At 38.6% G+C, this 25,890-nt stretch overlaps 8 non-coding genes across 8 annotated transcripts; all 8 read left to right on the top strand.

Annotated features, from left to right (window-relative positions):
• The first annotated feature begins 72 nt into the window (after positions 1-72).
• On the top strand, positions 73-144 carry TRNAD-GUC (transfer RNA aspartic acid (anticodon GUC)). Its single transcript has one exon. It is a non-coding gene; the product is annotated as a tRNA-Asp (tRNA).
• A 1,974-nt stretch (positions 145-2,118) lies between these two features.
• On the top strand, positions 2,119-2,190 carry TRNAD-GUC (transfer RNA aspartic acid (anticodon GUC)). The gene has a single exon. It is a non-coding gene; the product is annotated as a tRNA-Asp (tRNA).
• Positions 2,191-4,163: 1,973 nt separating this feature from the next.
• TRNAD-GUC (transfer RNA aspartic acid (anticodon GUC)) lies at positions 4,164-4,235 on the top strand. The gene has a single exon. It is a non-coding gene; the product is annotated as a tRNA-Asp (tRNA).
• Positions 4,236-9,851: 5,616 nt separating this feature from the next.
• Positions 9,852-9,923, top strand: TRNAD-AUC (transfer RNA aspartic acid (anticodon AUC)). Its single transcript has one exon. It is a non-coding gene; the product is annotated as a tRNA-Asp (tRNA).
• Positions 9,924-13,558: 3,635 nt separating this feature from the next.
• Positions 13,559-13,630, top strand: TRNAD-AUC (transfer RNA aspartic acid (anticodon AUC)). The gene has a single exon. It is a non-coding gene; the product is annotated as a tRNA-Asp (tRNA).
• Positions 13,631-15,604: 1,974 nt separating this feature from the next.
• Positions 15,605-15,676, top strand: TRNAD-GUC (transfer RNA aspartic acid (anticodon GUC)). Its single transcript has one exon. It is a non-coding gene; the product is annotated as a tRNA-Asp (tRNA).
• A 1,974-nt stretch (positions 15,677-17,650) lies between these two features.
• TRNAD-GUC (transfer RNA aspartic acid (anticodon GUC)) lies at positions 17,651-17,722 on the top strand. Its single transcript has one exon. It is a non-coding gene; the product is annotated as a tRNA-Asp (tRNA).
• A 1,973-nt stretch (positions 17,723-19,695) lies between these two features.
• On the top strand, positions 19,696-19,767 carry TRNAD-GUC (transfer RNA aspartic acid (anticodon GUC)). The gene has a single exon. It is a non-coding gene; the product is annotated as a tRNA-Asp (tRNA).
• The last annotated feature ends 6,123 nt before the right edge of the window (positions 19,768-25,890 follow it).

Here is a 25,890-nt window from a genome sequence, read left to right as displayed (position 1 = left end):
CTAGAAATATTAATGTATACGTAGCAAAAAAACGTCTTCTAGGACGTAATGGCGGAGGGGTTGTGCAGCTAATCCTCGTTAGTATAGTGGTAAGTATCCCCGCCTGTCACGCGGGAGACCAGGGTTCGATTCCCCGACGGGGAGGCCTTTGTGCTTTTATTTCTCCAGTATAGATACATAGCAAAAAAGCAATAAAAGTACCTTAAGGCTATGCAACAACTCAAATCTATTAAAAAGGAATTGAGTACATCGGAAAAAAACACACGCATGCAGAAAAGTGGAATAGCCCACGTGGATAAAAACACACAAATCAATAAAAATATTATTGAATACATAGAAAAACATCATCAATTGAAAAGAAATAGAATCTTAGAGAAGACTGATAAAATACATTAGCAGCCATTAAAAATATCATTCACCTATCCCCCTTGATAAGTTCAATAAAGCATATAGAGCACTCAGTCTCCAGTTAAGAACATTTACATAACTACCAGGCCCTGTTTTATAATGTTTGACCACGTTTCCCCTGCCGCTCTCTGTGTTATCCCTTACCACCAGCAATTTAGCTCTCCATCTGTCCAAGCCCTTTATGCATCCCATCTATACCAAATGAACACATGGAATGTGTACAACCCTTATTGAGCCCATAGTTGAATGTTTATATCTTGTAAATAATAAAAAGCTAAAATATATATGAAAAAGAATGATGCACTGGGCGTTGCCTCTGTATCCCTGCTGCCTTATTCCTTTGCCTTTATAGCTCTTCCATAAGTCAGGGTTTGATAATCATTCATCTATACATATAACTTCTATTATCGCAACCGTGGCATTCTTTTATGTCCTCCAGCAGCAAAAACCAGTGAGTAACCCCCTCCCATAAATACTTGAAACACATGTCAAAGATTACGGCATTTATAAACCCCCCATTATTACTGTTTCCAATTGTCTGAAGGCAGCACACTGTTCTAGGGGAGGTTTAGTCCATCGGTGCAAGCCAACTTTGGAATTAAAAGAACAAACATTTTCCTTTTCTAGGACACCACAAATATAATATCCTGGGTTGTTTTAAGAGATCTGTAGGCCCGATACACCACATTAGTGGGCCCTGTTCTCAGGGACGTTCCTGGTCAGGTGCCTTCTGAAACTATCCTCTTGCCATGTCCTGGTCCACTTTTATGAGATCAAAATTTTGGACTCATTCCACCACTTTTATGAGCACATTTTTATTAGCAATTTAGTTCCGGGAGGAAATGGGTTTTGCTAAATTCTTTTGGACTTTCCCCAGGATCTTGATCACCTGCATAGACAAAGAATTGGCATCGGAAGCATCAGAATTAGAGGAAAAGAAAAATGATTTTGCATGTCTGCTGTAAATACAAAAGAAAGTTATAGACCCAGCACATGATTGGAAACTCTTATTATAGGCAAACTCAGCCCAAGGTACATATTTTGGCCAATATAAGCGATTCTCTGGCACATGACACTTTACTTATTGATTCCAAATTTGGTTTACTTATTCTGCCTGTCCATCGTAACATAAAGAAAAAAATGCAGTCTGGCGCCAAGGAGATTGCAAAACGCCTTGTACAATTTGGAGATAAACCGTGTACCTCTATCAAAGACAATATTCCCTGTTATTCCATGCAACCTTAAAATATGGGTGTTAAATACATTGGCTAATTTCCGAGCTGAATGCACCCGAGAAAGCAGAAGAAGTAGAGTCGCTTTTACTGAAACGGACAACGTTAAATCAAATGATAGCTCTACCGATGGACACTGGCAAATCAACTATAAAAATCATTATAAATGTTACTGTATGCATAGGAAGAACTCACTGCCAGGATGAATTGGCAGAGCTTCCGTGCAGCTAGTCCATAGATTATCGGGATTGGGAGAGTGAGAAAATGATAACTAGAGCAATGTCTCAAATAAATTGACTTTGTGCATGTTGTACAATAATAAGCATAGATTTTGACGCTTGCAAAAGAGTAGGCCACCAGATGGATCCATTAATGATTTCAATAGTTTTCATAAGCATGCAAGTCACTAGAAATATTAATGTATACGTAGCAAAAAAACGTCTTCTAGGACGTAATGGCGGAGGGGTTGTGCAGCTAATCCTCGTTAGTATAGTGGTAAGTATCCCCGCCTGTCACGCGGGAGACCGGGGTTCGATTCCCCGACGGGGAGGCCTTTGTGCTTTTATTTCTCCAGTATAGATACATAGCAAAAAAGCAATAAAAGTACCTTAAGGCTATGCAACAACTCAAATCTATTAAAAAGGAATTGAGTACATCGGAAAAAAACACACGCATGCAGAAAAGTGGAATAGCCCACGTGGATAAAAACACACAAATCAATAAAAATATTATTGAATACATAGAAAAACATCATCAATTGAAAAGAAATAGAATCTTAGAGAAGACTGATAAAATACATTAGCAGCCATTAAAAATATCATTCACCTATCCCCCTTGATAAGTTCAATAAAGCATATAGAGCACTCAGTCTCCAGTTAAGAACATTTACATAACTACCAGGCCCTGTTTTATAATGTTTGACCACGTTTCCCCTGCCGCTCTCTGTGTTATCCCTTACCACCAGCAATTTAGCTCTCCATCTGTCCAAGCCCTTTATGCATCCCATCTATACCAAATGAACACATGGAATGTGTACAACCCTTATTGAGCCCATAGTTGAATGTTTATATCTTGTAAATAATAAAAAGCTAAAATATATATGAAAAAGAATGATGCACTGGGCGTTGCCTCTGTATCCCTGCTGCCTTATTCCTTTGCCTTTATAGCTCTTCCATAAGTCAGGGTTTGATAATCATTCATCTATACATATAACTTCTATTATCGCAACCGTGGCATTCTTTTATGTCCTCCAGAAGCAAAAACCAGTGAGTAACCCCTCCCATAAATACTTGAAACACATGTCAAAGATTACGGCATTTATAAACCCCCCATTATTACTGTTTCCAATTGTCTGAAGGCAGCACACTGTTCTAGGGGAGGTTTAGTCCATCGGTGCAAGCCAACTTTGGAATTAAAAGAACAAACATTTTCCTTTTCTAGGACACCACAAATATAATATCCTGGGTTGTTTTAAGAGATCTGTAGGCCCGATACACCACATTAGTGGGCCCTGTTCTCAGGGACGTTCCTGGTCAGGTGCCTTCTGAAACTATCCTCTTGCCATGTCCTGGTCCACTTTTATGAGATCAAAATTTTGGACTCATTCCACCACTTTTATGAGCACATTTTTATTAGCAATTTAGTTCCGGGAGGAAATGGGTTTTGCTAAATTCTTTTGGACTTTCCCCAGGATCTTGATCACCTGCATAGACAAAGAATTGGCATCGGAAGCATCAGAATTAGAGGAAAAGAAAAATGATTTTGCATGTCTGCTGTAAATACAAAAGAAAGTTATAGACCCAGCACATGATTGGAAACTCTTATTATAGGCAAACTCAGCCCAAGGTACATATTTTGGCCAATATAAGCGATTCTCTGGCACATGACACTTTACTTATTGATTCCAAATTTGGTTTACTTATTCTGCCTGTCCATCGTAACATAAAGAAAAAAATGCAGTCTGGCGCCAAGGAGATTGCAAAACGCCTTGTACAATTTGGAGATAAGCCGTGTACCTCTATCAAAGACAATATTCCCTGTTATTCCATGCAACCTTAAAATATGGGTGTTAAATACATTGGCTAATTTCCGAGCTGAATGCACCCGAGAAAGCAGAAGAAGTAGAGTCGCTTTTACTGAAACGGACAACGTTAAATCAAATGATAGATCTACCGATGGACACTGGCAAATCAACTATAAAAATCATTATAAATGTTACTGTATGCATAGGAAGAACTCACTGCCAGGATGAATTGGCAGAGCTTCCGTGCAGCTAGTCCATAGATTATCGGGATTGGGAGAGTGAGAAAATGATAACTAGAGCAATGTCTCAAATAAATTGACTTTGTGCATGTTGTACAATAATAAGCATAGATTTTGACGCTTGCAAAAGAGTAGGCCACCAGATGGATCCATTAATGATTTCAATAGTTTTCATAAGCATGCAAGTCACTAGAAATATTAATGTATACATAGCAAAAAAACGTCTTCTAGGACGTAATGGCGGAGGGGTTGTGCAGCTAATCCTCGTTAGTATAGTGGTAAGTATCCCCGCCTGTCACGCGGGAGACCGGGGTTCGATTCCCCGACGGGGAGGCCTTTGTGCTTTTATTTCTCCAGTATAGATACATAGCAAAAAAGCAATAAAAGTACCTTAAGGCTATGCAACAACTCAAATCTATTAAAAAGGAATTGAGTACATCGGAAAAAAACACACGCATGCAGAAAAGTGGAATAGCCCACGTGGATAAAAACACACAAATCAATAAAAATATTATTGAATACATAGAAAAACATCATCAATTGAAAAGAAATAGAATCTTAGAGAAGACTGATAAAATACATTAGCAGCCATTAAAAATATCATTCACCTATCCCCCTTGATAAGTTCAATAAAGCATATAGAGCACTCAGTCTCCAGTTAAGAACATTTACATAACTACCAGGCCCTGTTTTATAATGTTTGACCACGTTTCCCCTGCCGCTCTCTGTGTTATCCCTTACCACCAGCAATTTAGCTCTCCATCTGTCCAAGCCCTTTATGCATCCCATCTATACCAAATGAACACATGGAATGTGTACAACCCTTATTGAGCCCATAGTTGAATGTTTATATCTTGTAAATAATAAAAAGCTAAAATATATATGAAAAAGAATGATGCACTGGGCGTTGCCTCTGTATCCCTGCTGCCTTATTCCTTTGCCTTTATAGCTCTTCCATAAGTCAGGGTTTGATAATCATTCATCTATACATATAACTTCTATTATCGCAACCGTGGCATTCTTTTATGTCCTCCAGCAGCAAAAACCAGTGAGTAACCCCCTCCCATAAATACTTGAAACACATGTCAAAGATTACGGCATTTATAAACCCCCCATTATTACTGTTTCCAATTGTCTGAAGGCAGCACACTGTTCTAGGGGAGGTTTAGTCCATCGGTGCAAGCCAACTTTGGAATTAAAAGAACAAACATTTTCCTTTTCTAGGACACCACAAATATAATATCCTGGGTTGTTTTAAGAGATCTGTAGGCCCGATACACCACATTAGTGGGCCCTGTTCTCAGGGACGTTCCTGGTCAGGTGCCTTCTGAAACTATCCTCTTGCCATGTCCTGGTCCACTTTTATGAGATCAAAATTTTGGACTCATTCCACCACTTTTATGAGCACATTTTTATTAGCAATTTAGTTCCGGGAGGAAATGGGTTTTGCTAAATTCTTTTGGACTTTCCCCAGGATCTTGATCACCTGCATAGACAAAGAATTGGCATCGGAAGCATCAGAATTAGAGGAAAAGAAAAATGATTTTGCATGTCTGCTGTAAATACAAAAGAAAGTTATAGACCCAGCACATGATTGGAAACTCTTATTATAGGCAAACTCAGCCCAAGGTACATATTTTGGCCAATATAAGCGATTCTCTGGCACATGACACTTCTTATTGATTCCAAATTTGGTTTACTTATTCTGCCTGTCCATCGTAACATAAAGAAAAAAATGCAGTCTGGCGCCAAGGAGATTGCAAAACGCCTTGTACAATTTGGAGATAAACCGTGTACCTCTATCAAAGACAATATTCCCTGTTATTCCATGCAACCTTAAAATATGGGTGTTAAATACATTGGCTAATTTCCGAGCTGAATGCACCCGAGAAAGCAGAAGAAGTAGAGTCGCTTTTACTGAAACGGACAACGTTAAATCAAATGATAGATCTACCGATGGACACTGGCAAATCAACTATAAAAATCATTATAAATGTTACTGTATGCATAGGAAGAACTCACTGCCAGGATGAATTGGCAGAGCTTCCGTGCAGCTAGTCCATAGATTATCGGGATTGGGAGAGTGAGAAAATGATAACTAGAGCAATGTCTCAAATAAATTGACTTTGTGCATGTTGTACAATAATAAGCATAGATTTTGATACTTATTTCTCCAGTATAGATACATAGCAAAAAAGCAATAAAAGTACCTTAAGGCTATGCAACAACTCAAATCTATTAAAAAGGAATTGAGTACATCGGAAAAAAACACACGCATGCAGAAAAGTGGAATAGCCCACGTGGATAAAAACACACAAATCAATAAAAATATTATTGAATACATAGAAAAACATCATCAATTGAAAAGAAATAGAATCTTAGAGAAGACTGATAAAATACATTAGCAGCCATTAAAAATATCATTCACCTATCCCCCTTGATAAGTTCAATAAAGCATATAGAGCACTCAGTCTCCAGTTAAGAACATTTACATAACTACCAGGCCCTGTTTTATAATGTTTGACCACGTTTCCCCTGCCGCTCTCTGTGTTATCCCTTACCACCAGCAATTTAGCTCTCCATCTGTCCAAGCCCTTTATGCATCCCATCTATACCAAATGAACACGTGGAATGTGTACAACCCTTATTGAGCCCATAGTTGAATGTTTATATCTTGCAAATAATAAAAAGCTAAAATATATATGAAAAAGAATGATGCACTGGGCGTTGCCTCTGTATCCCTGCTGCCTTATTCCTTTGCCTTTATAGCTCTTCCATAAGTCAGGGTTTGATAATCATTCATCTATACATATAACTTCTATTATCGCAACCGTGGCATTCTTTTATGTCCTCCAGCAGCAAAAACCAGTGAGTAACCCCCTCCCATAAATACTTGAAACACATGTCAAAGATTACGGCATTTATAAACCCCCCATTATTACTGTTTCCAATTGTCTGAAGGCAGCACACTGTTCTAGGGGAGGTTTAGTCCATCGGTGCAAGCCAACTTTGGAATTAAAAGAACAAACATTTTCCTTTTCTAGGACACCACAAATATAATATCCTGGGTTGTTTTAAGAGATCTGTAGGCCCGATACACCACATTAGTGGGTCCTGTTCTCAGGGACGTTCCTGGTCAGGTGCCTTCTGAAACTATCCTCTTGCCATGTCCTGGTCCACTTTTATGAGATCAAAATTTTGGACTCATTCCACCACTTTTATGAGCACATTTTTATTAGCAATTTAGTTCCGGGAGGAAATGGGTTTTGCTAAATTCTTTTGGACTTTCCCCAGGATCTTGATCACCTGCATAGACAAAGAATTGGCATCGGAAGCATCAGAATTAGAGGAAAAGAAAAATGATTTTGCATGTCTGCTGTAAATACAAAAGAAAGTTATAGACCCAGCACATGATTGGAAACTCTTATTATAGGCAAACTCAGCCCAAGGTACATATTTTGGCCAATATAAGCGATTCTCTGGCACATGACACTTTACTTATTGATTCCAAATTTGGTTTACTTATTCTGCCTGTCCATCGTAACATAAAGAAAAAAATGCAGTCTGGCGCCAAGGAGATTGCAAAACGCCTTGTACAATTTAGAGATAAACCGTGTACCTCTATCAAAGACAATATTCCCTGTTATTCCATGCAACCTTAAAATATGGGTGTTAAATACATTGGCTAATTTCCGAGCTGAATGCACCCGAGAAAGTAGAAGAAGTAGAGTCGCTTTTACTGAAACGGACAACGTTAAATCAAATGATAGATCTACCGATGGACACTGGCAAATCAACTATAAAAATCATTATAAATGTTACTGTATGCATAGGAAGAACTCACTGCCAGGATGAATTGGCAGAGCTTCCGTGCAGCTAGTCCATAGATTATCGGGATTGGGAGAGTGAGAAAATGATAACTAGAGCAATGTCTCAAATAAATTGACTTTGTGCATGTTGTACAATAATAAGCATAGATTTTGATACTTATTTCTCCAGTATAGATACATAGCAAAAAAGCAATAAAAGTACCTTAAGGCTATGCAACAACTCAAATCTATTAAAAAGGAATTGAGTACATCGGAAAAAAACACACGCATGCAGAAAAGTGGCATAGCCCACGTGGATAAAAACACACAAATCAATAAAAATATTATTGAATACATAGAAAAACATCATCAATTGAAAAGAAATAGAATCTTAGAGAAGACTGATAAAATACATTAGCAGCCATTAAAAATATCATTCACCTATCCCCCTTGATAAGTTCAATAAAGCATATAGAGCACTCAGTCTCCAGTTAAGAACATTTACATAACTACCAGGCCCTGTTTTATAATGTTTGACCACGTTTCCCCTGCCGCTCTCTGTGTTATCCCTTACCACCAGCAATTTAGCTCTCCATCTGTCCAAGCCCTTTATGCATCCCATCTATACCAAATGAACACATGGAATGTGTACAACCCTTATTGAGCCCATAGTTGAATGTTTATATCTTGTAAATAATAAAAAGCTAAAATATATATGAAAAAGAATGATGCACTGGGCATTGCCTCTGTATCCCTGCTGCCTTATTCCTTTGCCTTTATAGCTCTTCCATAAGTCAGGGTTTGATAATCATTCATCTATACATATAACTTCTATTATCGCAACCGTGGCATTCTTTTATGTCCTCCAGCAGCAAAAACCAGTGAGTAACCCCCTCCCATAAATACTTGGAACACATGTCAAAGATTACGGCATTTATAAACCCCCCATTATTACTGTTTCCAATTGTCTGAAGGCAGCACACTGTTCTAGGGGAGGTTTAGTCCATCGGTGCAAGCCAACTTTGGAATTAAAAGAACAAACATTTTCCATTTCTAGGACACCACAAATATAATATCCTGGGTTGTTTTAAGAGATCTGTAGGCCCGATACACCACATTAGTGGGCCCTGTTCTCAGGGACGTTCCTGGTCAGGTGCCTTCTGAAACTATCCTCTTGCCATGTCCTGGTCCACTTTTATGAGATCAAAATTTTGGACTCATTCCACCACTTTTATGAGCACATTTTTATTAGCAATTTAGTTCCGGGAGGAAATGGGTTTTGCTAAATTCTTTTGGACTTTCCCCAGGATCTTGATCACCTGCATAGACAAAGAATTGGCATCGGAAGCATCAGAATTAGAGGAAAAGAAAAATGATTTTGCATGTCTGCTGTAAATACAAAAGAAAGTTATAGACCCAGCACATGATTGGAAACTCTTATTATAGGCAAACTCAGCCCAAGGTACATATTTTGGCCAATATAAGCGATTTTCTGGCACATGACACTTTACTTATTGATTCCAAATTTGGTTTACTTATTCTGCCTGTCCATCGTAACATAAAGAAAAAAATGCAGTCTGGCGCCAAGGAGATTGCAAAACGCCTTGTACAATTTGGAGATAAACCGTGTACCTCTATCAAAGACAATATTCCCTGTTATTCCATGCAACCTTAAAATATGGGTGTTAAATACATTGGCTAATTTCCGAGCTGAATGCACCCGAGAAAGCAGAAGAAGTAGAGTCGCTTTTACTGAAACGGACAACGTTAAATCAAATGATAGATCTACCGATGGACACTGGCAAATCAACTATAAAAATCATTATAAATGTTACTGTATGCATAGGAAGAACTCACTGCCAGGATGAATTGGCAGAGCTTCCGTGCAGCTAGTCCATAGATTATCGGGATTGGGAGAGTGAGAAAATGATAACTAGAGCAATGTCTCAAATAAATTGACTTTGTGCATGTTGTACAATAATAAGCATAGATTTTGACGCTTGCAAAAGAGTAGGCCACCAGATGGATCCATTAATGATTTCAATAGTTTTCATAAGCATGCAAGTCACTAGAAATATTAATGTATACGTAGCAAAAAAACGTCTTCTAGGACGTAATGGCTGAGGGGTTGTGCAGCTAATCCTCGTTAGTATAGTGGTAAGTATCCCCGCCTATCACGTGGGAGACCGGGGTTCGAATCCCCGACGGGGAGGCCTTTGTGCTTTTATTTCTCCAGTATAGATACATAGCAAAAAAGCAATAAAAGTACCTTAAGGCTATGCAACAACTCAAATCTATTAAAAAGGAATTATGTACATCGGAAAAAAACACACGCATGCAGAAAAGTGGAATAGCCCAGGTGGATAAAAACACACAAATCAATAAAAATATTATTGAATACATAGAAAAACATCATCAATTGAAAAGAAATAGAATCTTAGAGAAGACTGATAAAATACATTAGCAGCCATTAAAAATATCATTCACCTATCCCCCTTGATAAGTTCAATAAAGCATATAGAGCACTCAGTCTCCAGTTAAGAACATTTACATAACTACCAGGCCCTGTTTTATAATGTTTGACCACGTTTCCCCTGCCGCTCTCTGTGTTATCCCTTACCACCAGCAATTTAGCTCTCCATCTGTCCAAGCCCTTTATGCATCCCATCTATACCAAATGAACACATGGAATGTGTACAACCCTTATTGAGCCCATAGTTGAATGTTTATATCTTGTAAATAATAAAAAGCTAAAATATATATGAAAAAGAATGATGCACTGGGCGTTGCCTCTGTATCCCTGCTGCCTTATTCCTTTGCCTTTATAGCTCTTCCATAAGTCAGGGTTTGATAATCATTCATCTATACATATAACTTCTATTATCGCAACCGTGGCATTCTTTTATGTCCTCCAGCAGCAAAAACCAGTGAGTAACCCCCTCCCATAAATACTTGGAACACATGTCAAAGATTACGGCATTTATAAACCCCCCATTATTACTGTTTCCAATTGTCTGAAGGCAGCACACTGTTCTAGGGGAGGTTTAGTCCATCGGTGCAAGCCAACTTTGGAATTAAAAGAACAAACATTTTCCTTTTCTAGGACACCACAAATATAATATCCTGGGTTGTTTTAAGAGATCTGTAGGCCCGATACACCACATTAGTGGGCCCTGTTCTCAGGGACGTTCCTGGTCAGGTGCCTTCTGAAACTATCCTCTTGCCATGTCCTGGTCCACTTTTATGAGATCAAAATTTTGGACTCATTCCACCACTTTTATGAGCACATTTTTATTAGCAATTTAGTTCCGGGAGGAAATGGGTTTTGCTAAATTCTTTTGGACTTTCCCCAGGATCTTGATCACCTGCATAGACAAAGAATTGGCATCGGAAGCATCAGAATTAGAGGAAAAGAAAAATGATTTTGCATGTCTGCTGTAAATACAAAAGAAAGTTATAGACCCAGCACATGATTGGAAACTCTTATTATAGGCAAACTCAGCCCAAGGTACATATTTTGGCCAATATAAGCGATTCTCTGGCACATGACACATTACTTATTGATTCCAAATTTGGTTTACTTATTCTGCCTGTCCATCGTAACATAAAGAAAAAAATGCAGTCTGGCGCCAAGGAGATTGCAAAACGCCTTGTACAATTTGGAGATAAACCGTGTACCTCTATCAAAGACAATATTCCCTGTTATTCCATGCAACCTTAAAATATGGGTGTTAAATACATTGGCTAATTTCCGAGCTGAATGCACCCGAGAAAGCAGAAGAAGTAGAGTCGCTTTTACTATCCTCGTTAGTATAGTGGTAAGTATCCCCGCCTGTCACGCGGGAGACCGGGGTTCGATTCCCCGACAGGGAGGCCTTTGTGCTTTTATTTCTCCAGTATAGATACATAGCAAAAAAGCAATAAAAGTACCTTAAGGCTATGCAACAACTCAAATCTATTAAAAAGGAATTGAGTACATCGGAAAAAAACACACGCATGCAGAAAAGTGGAATAGCCCACGTGGATAAAAACACACAAATCAATAAAAATATTATTGAATACATAGAAAAACATCATCAATTGAAAAGAAATAGAATCTTAGAGAAGACTGATAAAATACATTAGCAGCCATTAAAAATATCATTCACCTATCCCCCTTGATAAGTTCAATAAAGCATATAGAGCACTCAGTCTCCAGTTAAGAACATTTACATAACTACCAGGCCCTGTTTTATAATGTTTGACCACGTTTCCCCTGCCGCTCTCTGTGTTATCCCTTACCACCAGCAATTTAGCTCTCCATCTGTCCAAGCCCTTTATGCATCCCATCTATACCAAATGAACACATGGAATGTGTACAACCCTTATTGAGCCCATAGTTGAATGTTTATATCTTGTAAATAATAAAAAGCTAAAATATATATGAAAAAGAATGATGCACTGGGCATTGCCTCTGTATCCCTGCTGCCTTATTCCTTTGCCTTTATAGCTCTTCCATAAGTCAGGGTTTGATAATCATTCATCTATACATATAACTTCTATTATCGCAACCGTGGCATTCTTTTATGTCCTCCAGCAGCAAAAACCAGTGAGTAACCCCCTCCCATAAATACTTGGAACACATGTCAAAGATTACGGCATTTATAAACCCCCCATTATTACTGTTTCCAATTGTCTGAAGGCAGCACACTGTTCTAGGGGAGGTTTAGTCCATCGGTGCAAGCCAACTTTGGAATTAAAAGAACAAACATTTTCCATTTCTAGGACACCACAAATATAATATCCTGGGTTGTTTTAAGAGATCTGTAGGCCCGATACACCACATTAGTGGGCCCTGTTCTCAGGGACGTTCCTGGTCAGGTGCCTTCTGAAACTATCCTCTTGCCATGTCCTGGTCCACTTTTATGAGATCAAAATTTTGGACTCATTCCACCACTTTTATGAGCACATTTTTATTAGCAATTTAGTTCCGGGAGGAAATGGGTTTTGCTAAATTCTTTTGGACTTTCCCCAGGATCTTGATCACCTGCATAGACAAAGAATTGGCATCGGAAGCATCAGAATTAGAGGAAAAGAAAAATGATTTTGCATGTCTGCTGTAAATACAAAAGAAAGTTATAGACCCAGCACATGATTGGAAACTCTTATTATAGGCAAACTCAGCCCAAGGTACATATTTTGGCCAATATAAGCGATTTTCTGGCACATGACACTTTACTTATTGATTCCAAATTTGGTTTACTTATTCTGCCTGTCCATCGTAACATAAAGAAAAAAATGCAGTCTGGCGCCAAGGAGATTGCAAAACGCCTTGTACAATTTGGAGATAAACCGTGTACCTCTATCAAAGACAATATTCCCTGTTATTCCATGCAACCTTAAAATATGGGTGTTAAATACATTGGCTAATTTCCGAGCTGAATGCACCCGAGAAAGCAGAAGAAGTAGAGTCGCTTTTACTGAAACGGACAACGTTAAATCAAATGATAGATCTACCGATGGACACTGGCAAATCAACTATAAAAATCATTATAAATGTTACTGTATGCATAGGAAGAACTCACTGCCAGGATGAATTGGCAGAGCTTCCGTGCAGCTAGTCCATAGATTATCGGGATTGGGAGAGTGAGAAAATGATAACTAGAGCAATGTCTCAAATAAATTGACTTTGTGCATGTTGTACAATAATAAGCATAGATTTTGACGCTTGCAAAAGAGTAGGCCACCAGATGGATCCATTAATGATTTCAATAGTTTTCATAAGCATGCAAGTCACTAGAAATATTAATGTATACGTAGCAAAAAAACGTCTTCTAGGACGTAATGGCGGAGGGGTTGTGCAGCTAATCCTCGTTAGTATAGTGGTAAGTATCCCCGCCTATCACGTGGGAGACCGGGGTTCGATTCCCCGACGGGGAGGCCTTTGTGCTTTTATTTCTCCAGTATAGATACATAGCAAAAAAGCAATAAAAGTACCTTAAGGCTATGCAACAACTCAAATCTATTAAAAAGGAATTGAGTACATCGGAAAAAAACACACGCATGCAGAAAAGTGGAATAGCCCAGGTGGATAAAAACACACAAATCAATAAAAATATTATTGAATACATAGAAAAACATCATCAATTGAAAAGAAATAGAATCTTAGAGAAGACTGATAAAATACATTAGCAGCCATTAAAAATATCATTCACCTATCCCCCTTGATAAGTTCAATAAAGCATATAGAGCACTCAGTCTCCAGTTAAGAACATTTACATAACTACCAGGCCCTGTTTTATAATGTTTGACCACGTTTCCCCTGCCGCTCTCTGTGTTATCCCTTACCACCAGCAATTTAGCTCTCCATCTGTCCAAGCCCTTTATGCATCCCATCTATACCAAATGAACACATGGAATGTGTACAACCCTTATTGAGCCCATAGTTGAATGTTTATATCTTGTAAATAATAAAAAGCTAAAATATATATGAAAAAGAATGATGCACTGGGCGTTGCCTCTGTATCCCTGCTGCCTTATTCCTTTGCCTTTATAGCTCTTCCATAAGTCAGGGTTTGATAATCATTCATCTATACATATAACTTCTATTATCGCAACCGTGGCATTCTTTTATGTCCTCCAGCAGCAAAAACCAGTGAGTAACCCCCTCCCATAAATACTTGGAACACATGTCAAAGATTACGGCATTTATAAACCCCCCATTATTACTGTTTCCAATTGTCTGAAGGCAGCACACTGTTCTAGGGGAGGTTTAGTCCATCGGTGCAAGCCAACTTTGGAATTAAAAGAACAAACATTTTCCTTTTCTAGGACACCACAAATATAATATCCTGGGTTGTTTTAAGAGATCTGTAGGCCCGATACACCACATTAGTGGGCCCTGTTCTCAGGGACGTTCCTGGTCAGGTGCCTTCTGAAACTATCCTCTTGCCATGTCCTGGTCCACTTTTATGAGATCAAAATTTTGGACTCATTCCACCACTTTTATGAGCACATTTTTATTAGCAATTTAGTTCCGGGAGGAAATGGGTTTTGCTAAATTCTTTTGGACTTTCCCCAGGATCTTGATCACCTGCATAGACAAAGAATTGGCATCGGAAGCATCAGAATTAGAGGAAAAGAAAAATGATTTTGCATGTCTGCTGTAAATACAAAAGAAAGTTATAGACCCAGCACATGATTGGAAACTCTTATTATAGGCAAACTCAGCCCAAGGTACATATTTTGGCCAATATAAGCGATTCTCTGGCACATGACACTTTACTTATTGATTCCAAATTTGGTTTACTTATTCTGCCTGTCCATCGTAACATAAAGAAAAAAATGCAGTCTGGCGCCAAGGAGATTGCAAAACGCCTTGTACAATTTGGAGATAAACCGTGTACCTCTATCAAAGACAATATTCCCTGTTATTCCATGCAACCTTAAAATATGGGTGTTAAATACATTGGCTAATTTCCGAGCTGAATGCACCCGAGAAAGCAGAAGAAGTAGAGTCGCTTTTACTGAAACGGACAACGTTAAATCAAATGATAGATCTACCGATGGACACTGGCAAATCAACTATAAAAATCATTATAAATGTTACTGTATGCATAGGAAGAACTCACTGCCAGGATGAATTGGCAGAGCTTCCGTGCAGCTAGTCCATAGATTATCGGGATTGGGAGAGTGAGAAAATGATAACTAGAGCAATGTCTCAAATAAATTGACTTTGTGCATGTTGTACAATAATAAGCATAGATTTTGACGCTTGCAAAAGAGTAGGCCACCAGATGGATCCATTAATGATTTCAATAGTTTTCATAAGCATGCAAGTCACTAGAAATATTAATGTATACGTAGCAAAAAAACGTCTTCTAGGACGTAATGGCGGAGGGGTTGTGCAGCTAATCCTCGTTAGTATAGTGGTAAGTATCCCCGCCTGTCACGCGGGAGACCGGGGTTCGATTCCCCGACGGGGAGGCCTTTGTGCTTTTATTTCTCCAGTATAGATACATAGCAAAAAAGCAATAAAAGTACCTTAAGGCTATGCAACAACTCAAATCTATTAAAAAGGAATTGAGTACATCGGAAAAAAACACACGCATGCAGAAAAGTGGAATAGCCCACGTGGATAAAAACACACAAATCAATAAAAATATTATTGAATACATAGAAAAACATCATCAATTGAAAAGAAATAGAATCTTAGAGAAGACTGATAAAATACATTAGCAGCCATTAAAAATATCATTCACCTATCCCCCTTGATAAGTTCAATAAAGCATATAGAGCACTCAGTCTCCAGTTAAGAACATTTACATAACTACCAGGCCCTGTTTTATAATGTTTGACCACGTTTCCCCTGCCGCTCTCTGTGTTATCCCTTACCACCAGCAATTTAGCTCTCCATCTGTCCAAGCCCTTTATGCATCCCATCTATACCAAATGAACACATGGAATGTGTACAACCCTTATTGAGCCCATAGTTGAATGTTTATATCTTGTAAATAATAAAAAGCTAAAATATATATGAAAAAGAATGATGCACTGGGCGTTGCCTCTGTATCCCTGCTGCCTTATTCCTTTGCCTTTATAGCTCTTCCATAAGTCAGGGTTTGATAATCATTCATCTATACATATAACTTCTATTATCGCAACCGTGGCATTCTTTTATGTCCTCCAGCAGCAAAAACCAGTGAGTAACCCCCTCCCATAAATACTTGGAACACATGTCAAAGATTACGGCATTTATAAACCCCCCATTATTACTGTTTCCAATTGTCTGAAGGCAGCACACTGTTCTAGGGGAGGTTTAGTCCATCGGTGCAAGCCAACTTTGGAATTAAAAGAACAAACATTTTCCTTTTCTAGGACACCACAAATATAATATCCTGGGTTGTTTTAAGAGATCTGTAGGCCCGATACACCACATTAGTGGGCCCTGTTCTCAGGGACGTTCCTGGTCAGGTGCCTTCTGAAACTATCCTCTTGCCATGTCCTGGTCCACTTTTATGAGATCAAAATTTTGGACTCATTCCACCACTTTTATGAGCACATTTTTATTAGCAATTTAGTTCCGGGAGGAAATGGGTTTTGCTAAATTCTTTTGGACTTTCCCCAGGATCTTGATCACCTGCATAGACAAAGAATTGGCATCGGAAGCATCAGAATTAGAGGAAAAGAAAAATGATTTTGCATGTCTGCTGTAAATACAAAAGAAAGTTATAGACCCAGCACATGATTGGAAACTCTTATTATAGGCAAACTCAGCCCAAGGTACATATTTTGGCCAATATAAGCGATTCTCTGGCACATGACACTTTACTTATTGATTCCAAATTTGGTTTACTTATTCTGCGTGTCCATCGTAACATAAAGAAAAAAATGCAGTCTGGCGCCAAGGAGATTGCAAAACGCCTTGTACAATTTGGAGATAAACCGTGTACCTCTATCAAAGACAATATTCCCTGTTATTCCATGCAACCTTAAAATATGGGTGTTAAATACATTGGCTAATTTCCGAGCTGAATGCACCCGAGAAAGCAGAAGAAGTAGAGTCGCTTTTACTGAAACGGACAACGTTAAATCAAATGATAGATCTACCGATGGACACTGGCAAATCAACTATAAAAATCATTATAAATGTTACTGTATGCATAGGAAGAACTCACTGCCAGGATGAATTGGCAGAGCTTCCGTGCAGCTAGTCCATAGATTATCGGGATTGGGAGAGTGAGAAAATGATAACTAGAGCAATGTCTCAAATAAATTGACTTTGTGCATGTTGTACAATAATAAGCATAGATTTTGACGCTTGCAAAAGAGTAGGCCACCAGATGGATCCATTAATGATTTCAATAGTTTTCATAAGCATGCAAGTCACTAGAAATATTAATGTATACGTAGCAAAAAAACGTCTTCTAGGACGTAATGGCTGAGGGGTTGTGCAGCTAATCCTCGTTAGTATAGTGGTAAGTATCCCCGCCTGTCACGCAGGAGACCGGGGTTCGATTCCCCGACGGGGAGGCCTTTGTGCTTTTATTTCTCCAGTATAGATACATAGCAAAAAAGCAATAAAAGTACCTTAAGGCTATGCAACAACTCAAATCTATTAAAAAGGAATTGAGTACATCGGAAAAAAACACACGCATGCAGAAAAGTGGAATAGCCCACGTGGATAAAAACACACAAATCAATAAAAATATTATTGAATACATAGAAAAACATCATCAATTGAAAAGAAATAGAATCTTAGAGAAGACTGATAAAATACATTAGCAGCCATTAAAAATATCATTCACCTATCCCCCTTGATAAGTTCAATAAAGCATATAGAGCACTCAGTCTCCAGTTAAGAACATTTACATAACTACCAGGCCCTGTTTTATAATGTTTGACCACGTTTCCCCTGCCGCTCTCTGTGTTATCCCTTACCACCAGCAATTTAGCTCTCCATCTGTACAAGCCCTTTATGCATCCCATCTATACCAAATGAACACATGGAATGTGTACAACCCTTATTGAGCCATAGTTGAATGTTTATATCTTGTAAATAATAAAAAGCTAAAATATATATGAAAAAGAATGATGCACTGGGCGTTGCCTCTGTATCCCTGCTGCCTTATTCCTTTGCCTTTATAGCTCTTCCATAAGTCAGGGTTTGATAATCATTCATCTATACATATAACTTCTATTATCGCAACCGTGGCATTCTTTTATGTCCTCCAGCAGCAAAAACCAGTGAGTAACCCCCTCCCATAAATACTTGGAACACATGTCAAAGATTACGGCATTTATAAACCCCCCATTATTACTGTTTCCAATTGTCTGAAGGCAGCACACTGTTCTAGGGGAGGTTTAGTCCATCGGTGCAAGCCAACTTTGGAATTAAAAGAACAAACATTTTCCTTTTCTAGGACACCACAAATATAATATCCTGGGTTGTTTTAAGAGATCTGTAGGCCCGATACACCACATTAGTGGGCCCTGTTCTCAGGGACGTTCCTGGTCAGGTGCCTTCTGAAACTATCCTCTTGCCATGTCCTGGTCCACTTTTATGAGATCAAAATTTTGGACTCATTCCACCACTTTTATGAGCACATTTTTATTAGCAATTTAGTTCCGGGAGGAAATGGGTTTTGCTAAATTCTTTTGGACTTTCCCCAGGATCTTGATCACCTGCATAGACAAAGAATTGGCATCGGAAGCATCAGAATTAGAGGAAAAGAAAAATGATTTTGCATGTCTGCTGTAAATACAAAAGAAAGTTATAGACCCAGCACATGATTGGAAACTCTTATTATAGGCAAACTCAGCCCAAGGTACATATTTTGGCCAATATAAGCGATTCTCTGGCACATGACACTTTACTTATTGATTCCAAATTTGGTTTACTTATTCTGCCTGTCCATCGTAACATAAAGAAAAAAATGCAGTCTGGCGCCAAGGAGATTGCAAAACGCCTTGTACAATTTGGAGATAAACCGTGTACCTCTATCAAAGACAATATTCCCTGTTATTCCATGCAACCTTAAAATATGGGTGTTAAATACATTGGCTAATTTCCGAGCTGAATGCACCCGAGAAAGCAGAAGAAGTAGAGTCGCTTTTACTGAAACGGACAACGTTAAATCAAATGATAGATCTACCGATGGACACTGGCAAATCAACTATAAAAATCATTATAAATGTTACTGTATGCATAGGAAGAACTCACTGCCAGGATGATTTGGCAGAGCTTCCGTGCAGCTAGTCCATAGATTATCGGGATTGGGAGAGTGAGAAAATGATAACTAGAGCAATGTCTTAAATAAATTGACTTTGTGCATGTTGTACAATAATAAGCATAGATTTTGACGCTTGCAAAAGAGTAGGCCACCAGATGGATCCATTAATGATTTCAATAGTTTTCATAAGCATGCAAGTCACTAGAAATATTAATGTATACGTAGCAAAAAAACGTCTTCTAGGACGTAATGGCGGAGGGGTTGTGCAGCTAATCCTCGTTAGTATAGTGGTAAGTATCCCCGCCTGTCACGCGGGAGACCGGGGTTCGATTCCCCGACGGGGAGGCCTTTGTGCTTTTATTTCTCCAGTATAGATACATAGCAAAAAAGCAATAAAAGTACCTTAAGGCTATGCAACAACTCAAATCTATTAAAAAGGAATTGAGTACATCGGAAAAAAACACACGCATGCAGAAAAGTGGAATAGCCCACGTGGATAAAAACACACAAATCAATAAAAATATTATTGAATACATAGAAAAACATCATCAATTGAAAAGAAATAGAATCTTAGAGAAGACTGATAAAATACATTAGCAGCCATTAAAATATCATTCACCTATCCCCCTTGATAAGTTCAATAAAGCATATAGAGCACTCAGTCTCCAGTTAAGAACATTTACATAACTACCAGGCCCTGTTTTATAATGTTTGACCACGTTTCCCCTGCCGCTCTCTGTGTTATCCCTTACCACCAGCAATTTAGCTCTCCATCTGTCCAAGCCCTTTATGCATCCCATCTATACCAAATGAACACATGGAATGTGTACAACCCTTATTGAGCCCATAGTTGAATGTTTATATCTTGTAAATAATAAAAAGCTAAAATATATATGAAAAAGAATGATGCACTGGGCGTTGCCTCTGTATCCCTGCTGCCTTATTCCTTTGCCTTTATAGCTCTTCCATAAGTCAGGGTTTGATAATCATTCATCTATACATATAACTTCTATTATCGCAACCGTGGCATTCTTTTATGTCCTCCAGCAGCAAAAACCAGTGAGTAACCCCCTCCCATAAATACTTGGAACACATGTCAAAGATTACGGCATTTATAAACCCCCCATTATTACTGTTTCCAATTGTCTGAAGGCAGCACACTGTTCTAGGGGAGGTTTAGTCCATCGGTGCAAGCCAACTTTGGAATTAAAAGAACAAACATTTTCCTTTTCTAGGACACCACAAATATAATATCCTGGGTTGTTTTAAGAGATCTGTAGGCCCGATACACCACATTAGTGGGCCCTGTTCTCAGGGACGTTCCTGGTCAGGTGCCTTCTGAAACTATCCTCTTGCCATGTCCTGGTCCACTTTTATGAGATCAAAATTTTGGACTCATTCCACCACTTTTATGAGCACATTTTTATTAGCAATTTAGTTCCGGGAGGAAATGGGTTTTGCTAAATTCTTTTGGACTTTCCCCATGATCTTGATCACCTGCATAGACAAAGAATTGGCATCGGAAGCATCAGAATTAGAGGAAAAGAAAAATGATTTTGCATGTCTGCTGTAAATACAAAAGAAAGTTATAGACCCAGCACATGATTGGAAACTCTTATTATAGGCAAACTCAGCCCAAGGTACATATTTTGGCCAATATAAGCGATTCTCTGGCACATGACACTTTACTTATTGATTCCAAATTTGGTTTACTTATTCTGCCTGTCCATCGTAACATAAAGAAAAAAATGCAGTCTGGCGCCAAGGAGATTGCAAAACGCCTTGTACAATTTGGAGATAAACCGTGTACCTCTATCAAAGACAATATTCCCTGTTATTCCATGCAACCTTAAAATATGGGTGTTAAATACATTGGCTAATTTCCGAGCTGAATGCACCCGAGAAAGCAGAAGAAGTAGAGTCGCTTTTACTGAAACGGACAACGTTAAATCAAATGATAGATCTACCGATGGACACTGGCAAATCAACTATAAAAATCATTATAAATGTTACTGTATGCATAGGAAGAACTCACTGCCAGGATGATTTGGCAGAGCTTCCGTGCAGCTAGTCCATAGATTATCGGGATTGGGAGAGTGAGAAAATGATAACTAGAGCAATGTCTTAAATAAATTGACTTTGTGCATGTTGTACAATAATAAGCATAGATTTTGACGCTTGCAAAAGAGTAGGCCACCAGATGGATCCATTAATGATTTCAATAGTTTTCATAAGCATGCAAGTCACTAGAAATATTAATGTATACGTAGCAAAAAAACGTCTTCTAGGACGTAATGGCGGAGGGGTTGTGCAGCTAATCCTCGTTAGTATAGTGGTAAGTGTCCCCGCCTGTCACACGGGAGACCGGGGTTCGATTCCCCGACGGGGAGGCCTTTGTGCTTTTATTTCTCCAGTATAGATACATAGCAAAAAAGCAATAAAAGTACCTTAAGGCTATGCAACAACTCAAATCTATTATAAAGGAATTGAGTACATCGGAAAAAAACACACGCATGCAGAAAAGTGGAATAGCCCACGTGGATAAAAACACACAAATCAATAAAAATATTATTGAATACATAGAAAAACATCATCAATTGAAAAGAAATAGAATCTTAGAGAAGACTGATAAAATACATTAGCAGCCATTAAAAATATCATTCACCTATCCCCCTTGATAAGTTCAATAAAGCATATAGAGCACTCAGTCTCCAGTTAAGAACATTTACATAACTACCAGGCCCTGTTTTATAATGTTTGACCACGTTTCCCCTGCCGCTCTCTGTGTTATCCCTTACCACCAGCAATTTAGCTCTCCATCTGTCCAAGCCCTTTATGCATCCCATCTATACCAAATGAACACATGGAATGTGTACAACCCTTATTGAGCCCATAGTTGAATGTTTATATCTTGTAAATAATAAAAAGCTAAAATATATATGAAAAAGAATGATGCACTGGGCGTTGCCTCTGTATCCCTGCTGCCTTATTCCTTTGCCTTTATAGCTCTTCCATAAGTCAGGGTTTGATAATCATTCATCTATACATATAACTTCTATTATCGCAACCGTGGCATTCTTTTATGTCCTCCAGCAGCAAAAACCAGTGAGTAACCCCCTCCCATAAATACTTGGAACACATGTCAAAGATTACGGCATTTATAAACCCCCCATTATTACTGTTTCCAATTGTCTGAAGGCAGCACACTGTTCTAGGGGAGGTTTAGTCCATCGGTGCAAGCCAACTTTGGAATTAAAAGAAAAGTGGAATAGCCCACGTGGATAAAAACACACAAATCAATAAAAATATTATTGAATACATAGAAAAACATCATCAATTGAAAAGAAATAGAATCTTAGAGAAGACTGATAAAATACATTAGCAGCCATTAAAATATCATTCACCTATCCCCCTTGATAAGTTCAATAAAGCATATAGAGCACTCAGTCTCCAGTTAAGAACATTTACATAACTACCAGGCCCTGTTTTATAATGTTTGACCACGTTTCCCCTGCCGCTCTCTGTGTTATCCCTTACCACCAGCAATTTAGCTCTCCATCTGTCCAAGCCCTTTATGCATCCCATCTATACCAAATGAACACATGGAATGTGTACAACCCTTATTGAGCCCATAGTTGAATGTTTATATCTTGTAAATAATAAAAAGCTAAAATATATATGAAAAAGAATGATGCACTGGGCGTTGCCTCTGTATCCCTGCTGCCTTATTCCTTTGCCTTTATAGCTCTTCCATAAGTCAGGGTTTGATAATCATTCATCTATACATATAACTTCTATTATCGCAACCGTGGCATTCTTTTATGTCCTCCAGCAGCAAAAACCAGTGAGTAACCCCCTCCCATAAATACTTGGAACACATGTCAAAGATTACGGCATTTATAAACCCCCCATTATTACTGTTTCCAATTGTCTGAAGGCAGCACACTGTTCTAGGGGAGGTTTAGTCCATCGGTGCAAGCCAACTTTGGAATTAAAAGAACAAACATTTTCCTTTTCTAGGACACCACAAATATAATATCCTGGGTTGTTTTAAGAGATCTGTAGGCCCGATACACCACATTAGTGGGCCCTGTTCTCAGGGACGTTCCTGGTCAGGTGCCTTCTGAAACTATCCTCTTGCCATGTCCTGGTCCACTTTTATGAGATCAAAATTTTGGACTCATTCCACCACTTTTATGAGCACATTTTTATTAGCAATTTAGTTCCGGGAGGAAATGGGTTTTGCTAAATTCTTTTGGACTTTCCCCAGGATCTTGATCACCTGCATAGACAAAGAATTGGCATCGGAAGCATCAGAATTAGAGGAAAAGAAAAATGATTTTGCATGTCTGCTGTAAATACAAAAGAAAGTTATAGACCCAGCACATGATTGGAAACTCTTATTATAGGCAAACTCAGCCCAAGGTACATATTTTGGCCAATATAAGCGATTCTCTGGCACATGACACTTTACTTATTGATTCCAAATTTGGTTTACTTATTCTGCCTGTCCATCGTAACATAAAGAAAAAAATGCAGTCTGGCGCCAAGGAGATTGCAAAACGCCTTGTACAATTTGGAGATAAACCGTGTACCTCTATCAAAGACAATATTCCCTGTTATTCCATGCAACCTTAAAATATGGGTGTTAAATACATTGGCTAATTTCCGAGCTGAATGCACCCGAGAAAGCAGAAGAAGTAGAGTCGCTTTTACTGAAACGGACAACGTTAAATCAAATGATAGATCTACCGATGGACACTGGCAAATCAACTATAAAAATCATTATAAATGTTACTGTATGCATAGGAAGAACTCACTGCCAGGATGAATTGGCAGAGCTTCCGTGCAGCTAGTCCATAGATTATCGGGATTGGGAGAGTGAGAAAATGATAACTAGAGCAATGTCTCAAATAAATTGACTTTGTGCATGTTGTACAATAATAAGCATAGATTTTGACGCTTGCAAAAGAGTAGGCCACCAGATGGATCCATTAATGATTTCAATAGTTTTCATAAGCATGCAAGTCACTAGAAATATTAATGTATACGTAGCAAAAAAACGTCTTCTAGGACGTAATGGCGGAGGGGTTGTGCAGCTAATCCTCGTTAGTATAGTGGTAAGTATCCCGCCTGTCACGCGGGAGACCGGGGTTCGATTCCCCGACGGGGAGGCCTTTGTGCTTTTATTTCTCCAGTATAGATACATAGCAAAAAAGCAATAAAAGTACCTTAAGGCTATGCAACAACTCAAATCTATTAAAAAGGAATTGAGTACATCGGAAAAAAACACACGCATGCAGAAAAGTGGAATAGCCCACGTGGATAAAAACACACAAATCAATAAAAATATTATTGAATACATAGAAAAACATCATCAATTGAAAAGAAATAGAATCTTAGAGAAGACTGATAAAATACATTAGCAGCCATTAAAAATATCATTCACCTATCCCCCTTGATAAGTTCAATAAAGCATATAGAGCACTCAGTCTCCAGTTAAGAACATTTACATAACTACCAGGCCCTGTTTTATAATGTTTGACCACGTTTCCCCTGCCGCTCTCTGTGTTATCCCTTACCACCAGCAATTTAGCTCTCCATCTGTCCAAGCCCTTTATGCATCCCATCTATACCAAATGAACACATGGAATGTGTACAACCCTTATTGAGCCCATAGTTGAATGTTTATATCTTGTAAATAATAAAAAGCTAAAATATATATGAAAAAGAATGATGCACTGGGCGTTGCCTCTGTATCCCTGCTGCCTTATTCCTTTGCCTTTATAGCTCTTCCATAAGTCAGGGTTTGATAATCATTCATCTATACATATAACTTCTATTATCGCAACCGTGGCATTCTTTTATGTCCTCCAGCAGCAAAAACCAGTGAGTAACCCCCTCCCATAAATACTTGGAACACATGTCAAAGATTACGGCATTTATAAACCCCCCATTATTACTGTTTCCAATTGTCTGAAGGCAGCACACTGTTCTAGGGGAGGTTTAGTCCATCGGTGCAAGCCAACTTTGGAATTAAAAGAACAAACATTTTCCTTTTCTAGGACACCACAAATATAATATCCTGGGTTGTTTTAAGAGATCTGTAGGCCCGATACACCACATTAGTGGGCCCTGTTCTCAGGGACGTTCCTGGTCAGGTGCCTTCTGAAACTATCCTCTTGCCATGTCCTGGTCCACTTTTATGAGATCAAAATTTTGGACTCATTCCACCACTTTTATGAGCACATTTTTATTAGCAATTTAGTTCCGGGAGGAAATGGGTTTTGCTAAATTCTTTTGGACTTTCCCCAGGATCTTGATCACCTGCATAGACAAAGAATTGGCATCGGAAGCATCAGAATTAGAGGAAAAGAAAAATGATTTTGCATGTCTGCTGTAAATACAAAAGAAAGTTATAGACCCAGCACATGATTGGAAACTCTTATTATAGGCAAACTCAGCCCA

Source organism: Mixophyes fleayi, chromosome 1 (assembly GCF_038048845.1).
Source record: "Mixophyes fleayi isolate aMixFle1 chromosome 1, aMixFle1.hap1, whole genome shotgun sequence".
Classification (NCBI taxonomy): domain Eukaryota; kingdom Metazoa; phylum Chordata; class Amphibia; order Anura; family Limnodynastidae; genus Mixophyes; species Mixophyes fleayi.
The sequence above is the reverse complement of the archived record's forward strand: the minus strand, read 5'-3'. Positions and strand labels throughout refer to the sequence as shown.